The sequence below is a fragment of the Dromiciops gliroides genome, chromosome 1, assembly GCF_019393635.1.
Source record: "Dromiciops gliroides isolate mDroGli1 chromosome 1, mDroGli1.pri, whole genome shotgun sequence".
NCBI lineage: Eukaryota > Metazoa > Chordata > Mammalia > Microbiotheria > Microbiotheriidae > Dromiciops > Dromiciops gliroides.
Genome location: NC_057861.1, coordinates 687,758,042 through 687,773,948, shown reverse-complemented (window position 1 = coordinate 687,773,948; position 15,907 = coordinate 687,758,042). Strand labels below are relative to the sequence as shown.

Below are 15,907 nucleotides of genomic sequence, written 5' to 3'. Positions count from 1 at the left end.
TCTTGTTAGTGCCATTCCTATTTATTATTTTTTTGTTTTGTTTTGTTTAGTTTTTTTTAGTGAGGCAATTGGGGTTAAGTGACTTGCCCAGGGTCATACAGCTAGTAAGTGTTAAGTGTCTGGGGCTGGATTTGAACTCAGGTACTCCTGACTCCAGGGCCGGTGCTCTATCCATTGTGCCACGTAGCCGCCCCCCTATTTATTCTTCATGTAATGTACTTATTTTTTTTTCCAGGGCAATGAGGGTTAAGTGACTTGCCCAAGGTCACACAACTAGTAAGTATCAGGTGTCTGAGGATGGATTTGAACTCAGGTCCTCCTGAATTCAGGGCTGGTGCTTTATGCACTGCGCCACCTAGCTGCCCCTGATGTAATGTACTTTTTGACGCTTCCAGTTAGAATGTAGGCTCCCTGAGAGGGATGAGAGATTATTTCTTTTGTGTATTTGTATCTCTAGGGCCTTGAAGAGTACCTGTCATATAGCAGGTGCTTCATAAATGCCTATTATGAATAAATGGTATATTTCTTTACATTTGGCTTATGTATCATTCTAAATATATTCTTTTGATAGCATCTCTCAGGGTCTACCAAAGGCATCATGATAAAGTAAATAAAGTTTCTTCTTACTATCTCCCTTTTAGAGGCAACTAGGTGGTATGGTGGATTGAGTTCTGGTTCTGGAGTATGGAAGACTCACCTTTCTGAGTTCAAATCCAGCCTCAGATCCTCACTATCTGTGTGACCCTGGGCAAGTCACTTCACCCTGTTTGCCTCAGTCTTCTCATCTGTAAAATGAAGTGGAGAAGGAAATGGCAAACCACTTCAGTATCTTTGCCAAGAAAACCCCCAATGGAGCCTTGAGGAGTTGGACATGACTGAAAAATGACTGAACATCTACCTATTAGCTTTTCCATACCCAGCACATCTCCATTCATTTAACAAATATCTTAAAGTGATTACTAGGGTGCTAGGTACTCTGCAAACCCCGATGTCTATAAAGGTTAAAATACTTTGTGCTTGCCTTCAGGGAGCTTACTTTGTACTCAGAGATGTACAACATGTACTCAAGTGTAATCCAAAGGTAAGGAATGCTAGGTTCAAAGCAAGGACCCAGACCAGGAAACCTTTAGGAAGGAGAAAAGACTTTCAATTGGGGAATTCAAAGAAGACATCATGGAGGAGGTGGCACCAATTGATCCTGGAAGAAAGGGATCTGAAAGGGGGCATGAGGATCAAGTGCATTCTGGGCAAAGGAGACAGCCTTCACCAGTGTCCTGAAATGAGAGGGAGAATGTAGAGTTTGGGAACTAGCTATTGGTAGCTTATTTTGGCTGCAGCTTAGAGTCCTTAAAAGGGTATGATAAGGGGCAGCTAGGTGGTGCAGTGGATAGAGCACTGGTCCTGGAGTCAGGAGTATCTGAGTTCAAATCCACCCTCAGACACTTAACACTTAATAGCTAGCTGTGTGACCCTGGGCAAGTCATTTAACCCCAATTGCCTCACTAAAAAAAATAATTAAAATAAAGTTAAAATAAAATTTTAAAAAAGTATGATAAAATAAAGTATGAAAGACAAGTAAACCTAAAGTATGGTCTATTTCCTTGCCTTCAAGAAATGTAGAACCTATCCAGAGAGCCAAACCCAAGCCACGTGAAACAGTCAGTGGAAATAGAAGACAACGTATCATTTTATAAAATGAGCAGGTTGGATTTAATGTTTGCAGGGTCCTTCAAGCTATGTTGTGGTGACCTATAATTAAATGTTAAATTGCTTGTTACAGATGGCAGCCTCCCCCCCTCCCTCCGCCGCCGCCCGCTCCCTGCAAAGCAAAGGGGGAGGGGAATGTTCCCAAAGAGTAGCGCTGCCATACAGGGATGGCCACTATGGGAGGAGGGCAGAAGCCCATGAGGAACCACACAGAGTGTCCCTTTTTTTCTCCCCTCCCCATCCACTAACTATCCCGCTCTTTGGGCAGGCTAGTGATTCAGACATGAAACAAGTTTCACAGTCTGATCCAAGGCGCCCCAGGCCCTCAGGGCTCAAATTTATATTGAATTTTAAACAAAGAGCTGACTGAGGCTGTAGGAATAGGAGACTGCTCCTTCATCCAGGACAGGAGACAGTTTTATCATTCAGAGATTCTAGACCACTGAAATGAAGGCATTTTCTGAAGAATAAGGGGAGGGGCCCAGGAAACTTAACTCTGACTATGTCTCAGCAAACAAGTTGCTGAGGAGGCTGCTGATGCCCTATCTCTAGGTCAGTTGAACCTTAGGATATATGCCTCCTGGGGGTTGGGGCTATATCAGTCAAACTGGTTTTCATCGGCTCCCATCCCCTTTCTACCTCATCATCCCATCCTTTTCATGATGGGCCAGGGCTGATGCTTCCTATGCTCCCTTCTATGCTCTCTCCTTAGGTCTATCTCTTTCCTTCTAACTCTGCTCTAAGCCCTCTGTTTTAGTCATCTGTTGTATCTTCTCATCTGGACTATTATAACAGTCCCCTAACTGACCTCACTGCTTCCATTCCATCACTTTGTCAATCCATCCTTTTCAATGTTGCCTAAGAAAACTTCTTAATGTGCTGCTATAATAATGTCATTTCTTTACTTATAAGACCATGAGTAGCTCTCTTTTGCCAACCAAATAAAGTATAAACACATAATCCTGGAATTCCAGGCCTTCTACAATCTGGTTCTAATTACCTTCCCAATTAGCCTGACTTAATTCTATATCAGGGGTTCTTAACTTAGGATCCATGAACTTCGTTTTATTTTTTTAATTCCTTCATGTCAGGAATAGATTCTTCTTCCATCTTCCATCTCTACTTGTGTGTGACCCTCCTCCCTGTAGTTTTCCTTGAACCTCCAAAGACCCATCCCCCAGGTGAAAATGACCTCCCTCTTCTCAAATTTTTCACAGCACTATCGAAACTTCTGCTTTAACTCCTTCTCCCTTGTGTTATTATTTTTATAGTTATTTGTCTATGCATACAAATATTTTCTCCCCTATTAGATTGTGTCCAGTCTCGTTCTCACTTGGTGAAATGGATCACACAGAACCCAAGGGTTCAAATAAAGAATCCATCTAAATCCATATTCAAATATCCCAAGTGAAAACAGCTCTCAAGTCCGTTCAAATATAGTTCAGGAAGAGAAAATCCATTAGACTTTAAGTTCCTTACCTTTCCTTGCCTCTTTTTGTATCCTTAGCACTTAGCACAGTATCTGGCACATAGAAGTCACTTAATAAATGTATGTCGAATGAATAAAAACAGATTAAATGCTGTTGGCAAAGAGGTTAAAAGCAGTCTGCATGAAAATTCCCTAAAGTGTCTGGTAGTCACATGACAAAATCGTTAAAACCATTTTTAATATGTACAGTTCAAGGGACCCTCTGCTATATCCCAGATCAATCCACCTAGAGGCAAAGCTGACCCAAACTATCAAAGTCTATATCATAGGGATCTTGGTGACACCAGTCCCTGCCGGAGCTGTATGAATGTGAAGGCTTAACTCATGTCTTCTCAGTTCCACTAGTTTCCTGGACCATAATAGACTGTGAGCTGCTTGAAGGCAGACTGTTATGTCCCTAGGGCCTAAAAGAGCATCATGCATTGTAGGTGCTTAATAAATAAAACTGAATTAAGATGGAGGCAATCATTTAAGTGTTCATTTTTCTCAGTCAATCAGATAAACTCAAGGTCATATATAATCTCTCAGCCAATTTGATTCTATCTGACTATACTATTCTGTTTCCTTTGTATAAGTGTTGGGCTAATCCATGCTTCTTGGGTTTTTGGTGCCTCCATCTTTCAGATCCCATAATCTCTGACTAGGGGGCACTTCACCTCAAATTATGACAGAGACACAGTGGAAAGAAGGGCTCAGAAAGTATTTTCTTAATTCTTTCACCCTCAACAGTTAAAGAGTTAACTCAAAAGAGAGATGTTTACATTCTAATAGGGGACTAGTGAATGCAAAAAAGGAATGAATTTCTAATGGTGGGGATTTCAAGAACCAAGACAGGTGACTGGAGAGATATTTTGGGGATAAGGAATATGTTCAATAGTCGCTTCACACTGTAGGTGGTAAATCCTGGCATTCCAGAACATACAAAGGCATTCCATGTATATTTTTTTCCAAGATAGCCATGCACCCAACTAGAGTGGATGCCAGGTTAATTTGGCATTTCCTAACCCTATAGACAGTCCCTGCTGCAGGGTGATTGGAGAGACTCTGTATCTATGCTTTAGATACCAATGTTGTTCTTATAATTCTACTTGCTTCCTTCTTTGTTCATATATCCCAAATCTTTGTGCTGACTCAAGGTTCTTGCTTTGGTTGTGGTGACCCCTGTGATTAAGTCAAATGCTAAAGCCCTCCTCCTCATCCTCTTTCTTCTTCTTCTTCTTCTTCTTCTTCTTCTTCTTCTTCTTCTTCTTCTTCTTCTTCTTCTTCTTCTTCTTCTTCTTCAGCAACAGCAATTGGGGTTAAGTGATTTGCCCAGGGTCACACAGCTAGTAGGTGTCAAGTGTCTGAGGCTGGATTTGATTTTTTTGTTTGTTTTTTAGTGAGGCAATTGGGGTTAAGTGACTTGCCCAGGGTCACATAGCTAGTAAGTGTTAAGTATCTGAGGCCATATTTGAACTCAGGTCCTCCTGAATCCAAGACTGGTGTTTTATTCACTGCGCCACATAGCTGCCCCACCTTAGTCTTATTATAAGTAAAATTTGTCTCACCAGCCACTACCCTACATTCAAACCTAATCTCCTTACCTGAGCATTACCACAATGAATTCTGATTGCTTGTTTATTCTGTAAGATCCTGTAGGCTGGCATCTGTGATCAGCACACCGCTCTGCTGGGAATGTTCTAAACATAGGCCCCCTCCAGTCTTATTACCTTGCTTCCCTTGTTCCCAGCCTTCCTTTTCAGTGTCCATTTCTACTTGTTCTGTCCTCTTCTCCACTCTCCCAGGTACCCCTCTTAGTCCCCATTTTTTGGAGGACTTTATTTATTAGTGCTGAGTGATTTTATCCCACACAGGATTATTGTAAGAGGATACATTTGAAGACTGAAACACCAAAAATCCAAAGGGAATGAGACTCTAATGTTGAAATTTCAGGTACTCCAACAAATAGCAAGGGAGGTATTTGAGGGGTCAGAAGGCCTTCTTGATGCTCATTTAGGTCATAATATGTCACTGACTCCCTAATTTACCCCACTATAAGGTTTTCCCTTCTGCCAGCCTCACTCTAAACGATAAACAACTTGCCTTTCAACAGAATTCTTTCAGTACTTATCTCTTTGTTGTATATATCCCAAAAGTCTTGCTCCAGTTTTAAACTTTTGTAACTTCAAACTGGAGTAAGATTTTGAATCACCCTATGTATGTACAGACACATACGCATATATACACATACTTATGCATATACACACATCTACATATCCACATATACATATGCATCTTCATACATCATTTATTTATTTATTTATTGCCATTTATTATTTCTTCCTTCCATTGCTTCTCCAACCATAAAAAAGGGAAAGAAAACACCATTTCTTTTATTTCATTTATTTTAGCTGTTCACAAATGGGTCTGTTTGTCCTCCATTCTCAAAGAGGACTGATGACATCAATATTCAATCTGAAAAGCCTTTATTAGTGCAAATTTAGTGCATTCTATAAGGAAGGCATTATTGAAAGTTATCTGCTTCTTATTCAAGGGGAATTGAACTAATTCATGCTTCTCATCACTAGTCTCACCTGTATAGCCAGAGAGAACTTCACTCCTTCAAGCTAGTTGCAATTATCAGAGTAATATGGTGGAGAATAATGGGCTACAATAGAGCAACTAAATCTCAGGACCCTCTTTTTTTTTACCATGAGTTCTGAGGATTTGACTCATTGGTGCACCCATTCTTTGGTTTCTCTCTACTATCACTTCTTTCTAAACTTGGAGATTCCACAAATTTAGCTTTGCCTATTGGAAAGGATGTGATCTTTTATATCTATATCTATATATCTATATATCTATATATAGATATATATATATTAGTGAGTATGCCCTTTACCAAAACAGATTAGCAATTGTTCGATAATGCATAATCTTAGTTTTCTGGGGTGCTAGGAAATAAGAGTATTTGCCCAAAATCACTCAGTCAATATTTGTCAAAGGCATGATTTGAACCCAGGTCTTTCTGAGTGCCTAGACAGCTCTCTCCACTACACTAACCTGCCTCTTATCTTTTAACTTGTTACCTGAAAATAGCACCTAATACTTTATTTAGGGGTTCAAAGACTTCTACTACTAAGTAAAATGGGTAAAGAATAAAATGGGTTAAATTATAAACATTGAAATGATACGAATTTTAGAAGCTTTAATAATTAACCTTGATCATACATGCATGTTTACTCAGGAACTGGGCTTTATGTTAGATCTGCACCTTTTGTTCAAATGGCTCCTCTCCTGGGTCTTGACTTTGGAGTCAACTAGTCTTATCTTATATAGGCCAGATGTTAGCTCAACATGTCAGTCTGAGTCCATAGACTCAGCTTGGCAGACCATTTAAATTCTGAACTTAACAATGAATATCCCCTTATACATAGTAAAACAAGAAAAAAGAGGGTTGTATGAGGAACTGTGAGTCTATTATGTACAACACATACACACACGTATACAAATACATATAGACATATAAATTCAACATAAACTTTCAAAGTTGTCCTTGCTTTCTGCAATTCTTCATGACCTGCTTTCTGATCTTTTCTGTACATTTAAAATAATTTCTAATAACTCTTCTTTCTTTTTTTGCAATCCTATCCCTATTACTCTTTTCCTTGAACCATAATCAGTATTGTGCTGGTAAATGTTTAACAATTAGCTGTCAAAAAAACCCCACACACCATATACTTTTTTTTTTTTGGTGAGGCAATTGGGGTTAAGTGACTTGCTCAGGGTCACACAGCTAGTAAGTGTCAAGGGTCTGAGGCCAGATTTGAACTCAGGTCCTCCTGAATCCAGGGCTGGTGCCCTATCCACTGTGCCACCTAGCTGCGCCCACCATATAATTTTAAGTTAAATTTGCATTGTTATTTTTTCTGTCACTTTCTTATATCTAGCCAATAAACAAAACAATAAATTCAGCCTTAACCTGTAGTTTGCTGGTCTCTTGGGTATAAATGCTCACACTGAAAATTTAACAATCAGCTCTCACAAGTCATTTTGAGCTTGTTCTTATAACCTCCATGGGAAAAAAAAAACCCAGAGGGTTATATTTATAGAAACAACTATATGGGTTATCTAGTCTAACCCTCTTATTTTACAGATAAGGAAATTGAAGTAGAGAGAAATAAAATTATTTGCCCAAACAGGTAAATGCAGAGCTGGAATTCATTGCCCTTTTCATTATGCTACACTGATTTCTCAAATATTTGTACTAAAAACAGCTTCTCTAATAATCCAGTTAATCCATAATCATTTAATAAATACCTACTGTGTGTCAGGCATTGCACTAGGAACTGGAGATACAAAAAAAGAATGAAAGCGCTGCCTTCAAAAAGTTTACATTCTATAGGGAAAAACAGTATGTCATATAAAAGTACACAGTATGGGAAGAGAAGTAATATATAATAAGGGTGGAAAGGTAGGTTGGAGCTAGATTGTAAAGGGCTTTAAATGTCAAAGAGAGGAGTTTGTATTTAATCCTAAAAGTAGAAGGAAACAACTGAACTTCATAGTGCAAGAGAGTGGAAGACATGGTTAGACCTATGCTTTGGAAATGCTACTTTAGCAGCTGTGCAGAGAGAGGATGGGTCAGAGGAGGTCTTTTAATCCCTAATTCTAGTGAGGAAGCCTCACTTTGGGAGCAGAGACCTACTTCCCTCTCATTCGATTCTATCCCCAGATAACTCCCAAAATGTACACTTGCCTACTTCATCCTAGAGTTTTTGGCTCTGGCCCTCCAGTCTTGTCTTAATGGGGCTGTTGCTGCTGCTGCTGCTACTCTTGCTCCTCCTCCCCCCCCCCACCTCCTCCCCACATAGATAGCATTTATATAGTGCTTTAAGATATTCAAAACACTTTACATATGTTATCCCTTCTAACCCTCATAACAACTCTGTGGGGAAGTGTTATTATCCCCATTCAACAAATGAGAAAACTGAGGCTAAGACAGGTTAAGTGTTACTGAGGCAGGATTCTGATTCAGGTCTTCCTAACTCCTGCACTTTAGGAAAATCCTCTAAATGTTCTTTATGGCTTTCTAAACTCAAAAAAATCCTTCTGGTTTTCACACCCTCTACCTCAACTTGGCAGCCACCCACCCACCTTACCCTCCTGGAGATGACTCTAGCACTTGAAAGTTCTCTTCCCTTTGCCTTTGACCCATCCTCTCTGTTGGTTATCCTGAAGTAAAATTCTTAGCCCAACTGTAGCCATTTGGCCTTAGCCATTGTTATAGAATTTTTTCCTGCACTTTTGGTCCTGGAGTAATAGCTGAGATGCCCATCTCTCTTAAGGCTACACAATCTAAAGCACAAGGGTATATTTCCATGATCCCTTCCTCCTCTCCCCTGGTAGACATCCTTGGCTCCAATCTCATTGGCCAAACTAAGACTACAGACACACCTTGGAGCCAGCAAACATTGGGACACCTGTTCCTGTGGATAGACAGCTCTACTTGTAACTACCTTCCTACTTTTAGACCCCAGAGTTCCAATGAGTGCTTCATTAGAGTCCAGGCTGACAGAGCATTTTGTTAAATATCCAGTAAATAATAGTCCCTCACTTCCTCTCCCCCAATTCAAGACAGGGCATAGCATCACAATCTAAAAATGAGGTTAAAAATAATCATTGGAGTGAACCTAAAGTAGTTAATAACACACCAACAGTTCCTCTCAGGTCTGGAAAAGCTGAAAATAATATTTGAACTTCCTGGACTTTAAGTGTATACCCTAAGCAGTGAGCCAGTTACAAAAAGCTATGACCCTAGTTGACAAAAAGAATCTTATCTCAGTATATATACCTTTTCCCTCATTGTCTACATAAGAATGATGTCCAAAGGTTCCCAATCAGCAAACATGTCATTCGGTTTTATTCTCAGGCTAGTTTTCTATATGCCCTGGGGGACTGGGTGGAAGGGAGGTGAAGAGACTGAGGTGAAACAGGGAGGGTTAAAGAGCTGCTGCTTAATAAACCAGGAGCAAGTGTCTCTGATTGGCTTTGAGGAGGTGGATACTTTGTCTACATAAACTGGCAACTGCATCCTCTGTGCTTCTTAACTGTCATCGAGAAGCAAAGAGAGAGAGGGGACAGAGGAAAGGAGAATCTGCCTGCTTGCCTGTAAGTACCATTCTTTGTCCATTAGTTTGGGTGGATAAAGTCAAGAGATGCATGTCTGGTTTAATGCCATAGTTTGATTTTTAGATAGCAAGCTTTGCTAAGTGATTCTTAACTGTCGAATCTATTGCTCATTTTGTCTTACAAGAGGAGGAAAGGAAAGCTCACTGATTGCTATGCTTTGCAACCTTTATAAATTCCAATTTGAGTCATTAGCCTCTGTATATTATAGAAATTGTCCAAGTAGTTTTGAGAAGGCATATTTGTATTCGAAGAATTCAGCATCTCTGTACACACTGAAGTCTTATTCCTAAGAAATGGAAGTTTGAGAACAAAATGTGCTTAATAAATAAAAACAACTTTCAATTGTATTTTAAAAAAAGAACTTGCAATCTTCCAGAACAAACCAAGTAGGTGGAAATATTTTGTTCCCCAAAGATTATTTATTAGCAGGTCTGTGACAAATAATTAAGCATTACATAGGCCAAAAGGTGAGAAAATAAAGCAATGAAAATTCTATGTAGAGAAGAGGTGATCACCATAGTTTACAGTTATCAGAGATATTGGTCTTCAGTGAAATTCAAATCAGTTAGTCTGGGTAATTCCCTTAATCAGATTTCTTTTAGCCCCACTGAGAAATCATGGTGTTCTACTCTCTCCCACATGCCTTGCTGCTCAGTAAGCATTAATTCATCAAGAAAATAGAAACTGCAAAGGGAATGGAGACACTCCTTCTTTGATGCTTTGGATACCTCCTAGGCATCACCTGAAAATACCTGCTTTTCTCCATTAGTTTTAGACTTGTTTCCCCCCTTGGGGGAGTGTGCAATAATTGTGGGGAGCTGCTATATATGGCTTAGGGTCACTAGAAAACATGCTTAGCCCTGTTGGGCTTCCTTCTATTTATACTATTTGCAAAGACATTATCATCTTACTAACTTACTAATCTTATTTCTTTTTCCATCTGGGCTAGCAGTCATTGTTTTTATTTGCACAACTAATTTATCTAAATTCAGCAAAAAACCCCCAACAACACCCTATAGAAGTCTATAAAATAACCAGGGTGTGTTGTTGCTGTTGTTGAGTTCTTCCTTTCCCTTATATGACACTTGAATAATTGTTCTAACTACATTGTTTGATATTCTTTACATTCAGGGAGGCAGCACTGAGAAAATGAGATATCATTAGATATTTGCCATTCAAGAGCTTGAAGTTCTCCTCAGATACTTCACACTTATGTAGGATTTTAAAGTTTTGTAAAATACTTTGACATAAATTTAAAAGCCACTAGATTTGGAGTGAGTTGATTTGGGCTCCTATCCTGTCTTTGTCACTACTGATGTTACTTTATGTGAGTCAACCTTTCTTGACCTCAGTTTTCTCATCTGTAAAAAGTGAGGTTAAATTTTGTGGCTTTGAAGATCTCTTCCAATTTTACATTGATGATCCTAACTCTATGAGTTAAAAATATTTTCTCTTTATTTTTGTTTTGTTTTGTTTTGTTTTGTTTTGCAGGGCAGTGGGGGTTAAGTGACTTGCCCAGGGTCACACAGCTAGTAAGTGTCAAGTGTCTGAGGCTGGATTTGAACTCAAGTCCTCCTGAATCCAAGGCCAGTGCTTTATCCACTGCGCCACCTACCTGCCCCCTATTTTCACTTTAGCAAATAGAAGAAAGCCAGAATTTCTTGTGGGTTAAATCCCAAACAGAACATCAAAGGCAAGCATGTTACTCTTTTTTTCTCAGTAAACATCAATTTACCACCAAAAAATAAACTACAAATAGAATAGGTTATTTATGCACATACACACACACACACACACACACACACACACACACACACACACAAGTTCTTTCTTACAACATCCCTAAGTGGTTGTACAACCTTCTCTTAGAGATCTCAAGTGAGGAGGAATCCATTGTAATTCAATGCAGCTCATTTAAGTTTTGAACATTTTTCATTGTTAGGAATTTCTTTCCTATATCTAGCCAAAATCTTCCTCTCTGAAACTTCTACCCATTGCTCAGAATTCTTCCTGGTGAGACCTAGTAGAAAATATCTAATTAATCTCTTTTTCACATGATAATCTTTTCAATACTTTCCTTGTATATTCTCTCCTACACCTAAATTCATTATAGGCTACTGTTCAGGAAACCTACAGTGTTAGGTGAAGTCATACTCATGGCTCTAGGCATATACTGAAAAATTATGCCCCATATAGTGCGACACATATGGTGTGCATAGGCAAGCAAAACAAAACAAAAATGAATAAACAAAAAAAATTTCAGAGTTACAGGGAAAGCAACAAAGAAATCCAAGATCATCACTTGGGAAGCCATAATTGTTTGTTCTTGCCCTGCATCAGATCATAGGATTTAGAGCTGAAAGATAATTCAGATATCTCCTCTAACCTCCTGATTTTATAGTTGAAGACACTGAGATGCATAGAAAAGTTGACTTTTTCATTATTTCTCAGGTAGTAATGAAGCAGAGTCACAATTCTAATTCAGATCTTCTGACTTCAAACCCAATTCTCTTCTCATTACATCATTTGCTCTGAGGCTCACCATGTTTGGCATGGTTGTAGGAACAAGACTCAGAAGACAGTGCAGAGTCACTGGCTAAATGAGGACAGGCCAGAGAGAGGGTCAAGGGAACCAGAGATAAATTTTTTTCTGACTTTCCCTTCCATTGGGTAGTGTACAATACTGGTTGACCCTGGTGGCCAAATGGCTTTAGCTAATCTTTGCCTGTAGATAGGGTCTAAACTGACATTCCACACTTATCTGGACTTGTGGAGATATGGGAAAATTCTGCAAGCCAAATGGGGTGAGGGTTCAGGGCAGAGGTGAACAGGGGAAGGAGATGCTCCCATCTACCTCAGGGCCCACTCAACTGGACTGGGACAAATATTGAGGTAAAGGCTGTTAGATTTATCCAGCACCTAGCCTAATGCTTTAGATGAACTCAGTAAAACCTATTGGGAGGCTGTGATACCCAACTCAGACTTGGGCAAATCATTTAACCTCCCTCTGCCTCAGTTTCCTCATAAAATAGGGATAATAATAGCACCTACCTCACAGGGTTGTTGTGAAGATCAAATGAGATAATAGAAGGAAAGCCCTTTGCAAGTCTTAAAGTACTATTTAAATGCCAGCTAATACCCCCTTCCCTGCCTAAGTATAGGGCTGAATGAGAGTAAAGAGTAAGGACTGTGATTTGACATTCCTCTTCTGCCTCTCTCTGGGAGCTATGGATAGCCATCTTTATCACAGCTTGTTCTTTCCAGTACCAGCAGCAAATCCAGGTAACTGTGTTGGCCTGTATTAATTGAATTTGTTGGAGAATACCATATGGTAATCAAGTGAAACATTTGCATACAAGTCTTATAGAGAGCCTGATAAGAGTTTCCTATTTTTGAAATGTGGAAATCTAAAATATAGGTTACCTAGCAACCCTCTGGTTACCAGGCAGCTGGGCAGGGTTGGTCAACGGAAGTGATAGCAGTGACCTATAGAATAATGAAAAGTTCGTGATCGGCTGAGGAGTCAATATTTACTATTAAGTCCATTCATGAAAAAAATGAGACAGAAGTGTGTAGCAAAATATACAACTTAAATGAACACCAGCAGGTGTCATGGATTAGCAATTTTTTTTTTTTTTAGTGAGGCAATTGGGGTTAAGTGACTTGCCCAGGGTCACACAGCTAGTAAGTGTTAAGTGTCTGAGGCCCGATTTGAACTCAGGTCCTCCTGACTCCAAGGCTGGTGCTCTATCCAGGTGCTCTATCCACTGCGCCACCTAGCTGCCCCGGATTAGCAAATATTAAAGGAGTCTGTGACATATCTTTTTTGTTGTTGGGCCAGTCCTATGATTTCATTACCATGGGGATCTCCAGATGAGAAAAGTACTCCTACCAATGCAGATTTACACCTGCTCTGAAATCTATAGTACAAGTGAGTTGCCTGGGGCATTGAAAGGTTCAGTGACCTAGCTAGGTCAAGTATGTCAAGTATGTGTTAGCTGTAGCTCTTCAACATACATCTTCTTGACTTTGAGGCATCTTTCTATGCACTATTTCATGCTGTCCCTCTGATATATCCAGAATGCCCCAGCTCCTCAAAGGGAGTTTGAATCTATAGAAAGTGGAAATAGGGGTAGACTATGCCAAGCTCTACAAATATTTTAACCCAAGACTTTTGGGGAAGGGGAGAGCTAAAGGGAAATTACTCTTTTTTTTTCTTTTTTTTTTTCCCAGTGAGGCAATTGGGGTTAAGTGACTTGCCTAGGGTCACACAGCTAGTAAGTGTTGTGTCTGAGGCCGGATATGAACTCAGGTCCTCCTGAATCCAGGGCTGGTGCTCTATCCACTGTGCCACCTAGCTGCCCTGAAATTACTCTTCAAACAAGAGAAATATTGTAAAACAAAAGTGAAATCCTTTAACTATAGAATGATAGCATTAAAAGAAACCTTAGAAATTATCTAGCCTCCATTTTTTTCCAGGTAAGTGAGGTTGGGGAAGTTGAAGTAACTTGGCCGAGGTCAGAGAATGAGTTAGGAGCTGAGTCAAGAACAGAACCCAATCACCCCAGTCCCTAGTCCATGCCCCTTCATGGATATAGTGTCGATGATGAATGTGAAGTAATAATAGAATTTGCTGGCATATGATTAAAAATTCCTTCACTGACATCCTTCAGAAAAACATTTATCACTAAAAGCAAACTTGTTTTACTTTTACTTTGTTATTGATTTGTAATGTCACCTTGATTTCTAAATATATCCCTCCTCTTTCTTTACCCAGTAAAGCATCCTTTGTAACACAGAATAAAAAGGAAGAGAAAGAAAAGCAGTTCAGCTACACCAACCAACACACAGTCTTGTAACATATGCAATATTTCACACCCATAGTCTCCTATCTTTGCAAAAAAGGGGCAAAAGTTGCATTTTCTCATTTCTTTTCCAAGGCAAAGCTTGATAATTATAAATAGAGTTCAGTTTGAATACATTCTTTTTCATAACCAAAGAATAAGAAATGCCAAGCAAACTCCATACATTTTTTTTCTTGGTCAAATCAGAACAGGAGAAACTCTCTTAACTGTTTTTTTTGTTTAATATTAACTCTTTTCCAACAGCTGGGAGATTGTGGAATGTTAAATGGACTATTCTTTGTTTTGGTTTTGTTTGTTTGTTTGTTTTTGTGGGTTTTTTTTTGCAGGGCAATGGGGGTTAAGTGACTTGCCCAGGGTCACACAGCTAGTAAGTGTCAAGTGTCTGAGGCCGGATTTGAACTCAGGTACTCCTGAATCCAGGGCCGGTGCTCTATCCACTGTGCCACCTAGCTGCCCCAAAATGGACTATTCTTAATCACAAAATGTTCCTTTTGGGAGATAATTGAAATCATAGGATTGTACATTTAAAGCTGGGAAGGGAGCTTAGAGAGTATCTAGTTCAAATCCCTTATTTTACAGAAGAGCAAACTGAGTCTCAGAGGGATTAAGCGATTTGTTCATCTTGCAAGGTCTAGGGGTGGGACCTGAACCCTGATCTTCCAGGCCCAACACTGTATTCAGTATAACATGCCACCTCTGAGATATTTCTTGTGTGTTTTTCTTTTAAGGGTCTGAAGTAATATCATAAATTATTTCTGTAGATTTAGAATTCATACCCTTTGAATCCTAATGGGAAATCTCAATTTCATACTTTTTTTTGTGGGACAGTGAGGATTAAGTGACTTGCTCAGGGTCACACAGCTAGTAAGTGTCAAGTGTCTGAGGCCAGATTTGAACTCAGGTCCTCTTGAATCCAGGGCCGATGCTTTATCCATCATTTCATACTTTTTAATGATGAGGGTTCTCCTGTGATCTTTCTTTCTGCTGAAAGTGGAGCCATACCCATCATTGCTTTGCAGGCTCCAGGTAACTGTGGACTAGAGGAGCAAGTTCCAATTTCCATGAGGGTCTCTGATGATTTGGTCTGCTGAGGCTTCAGCAAGACAATGGTTCCAACTAATGCATTGTTGATGGAGCTGTGAACTGATCCAACCATTCTTTTTTTTTTTTTTGGTGAGGCAATTGGGGTTAAGTGACTTGCCCAGGGTCACACAGCTAGTAAGTGTTAAGTGGCTGATTTCAGATTTGAACTCAGATCCTCCTGACTCCAGGGCTGGTGCTCTATCCACTGCGCCACCTAGCTGCCCCTGATCCAACCATTCTTGAGAGCAGTTTGGAACTATGCCCAAAGGGCCATAAATCTTTGCATACCCTTTGATCCAGCAATACCACTATTAGGACTTTTCCTCCAAGAGATCATAAAAAAGGGAAAAGGACCCACATGTACAAAAATATTATCACTCTTTTTGGTGGCAAGGAATTGGAAATTGAGGGGATGCCTATCAATTGGGGAATGGCTGAACAATTTGTGGTATATGAATGTAATGGAATACTATTGTGCTGTAAGACATGATGAGCCGGCAGATTTCAGAGAAACCTGAAAGGACTTACATGAACTGATGCTGAGTGAGATGAACAGAACCAGAAGAACACTATACATTGTGTGTTGATCAAC

General features: G+C 39.6%; 1 protein-coding gene across 4 annotated transcripts in view; it reads left to right on the top strand.

Annotated features, from left to right (window-relative positions):
- DDC (dopa decarboxylase) overlaps positions 1 to 15,907 on the top strand; it is a 121,618-nt gene that overhangs the window by 17,502 nt on the left and 88,209 nt on the right. Inside the window, exon 1 of one of the 4 annotated variants that reach the window (XM_043975349.1) lies at positions 9,193 to 9,346. The exons of the other annotated variants lie outside the window; for them this stretch is intronic. The gene's annotated coding sequence lies outside the window, so the exon portion shown is untranslated. Of the gene's footprint in view, positions 1 to 9,192; positions 9,347 to 15,907 lie in introns of those variants that run through there. 4 annotated transcript variants of the gene reach the window in all.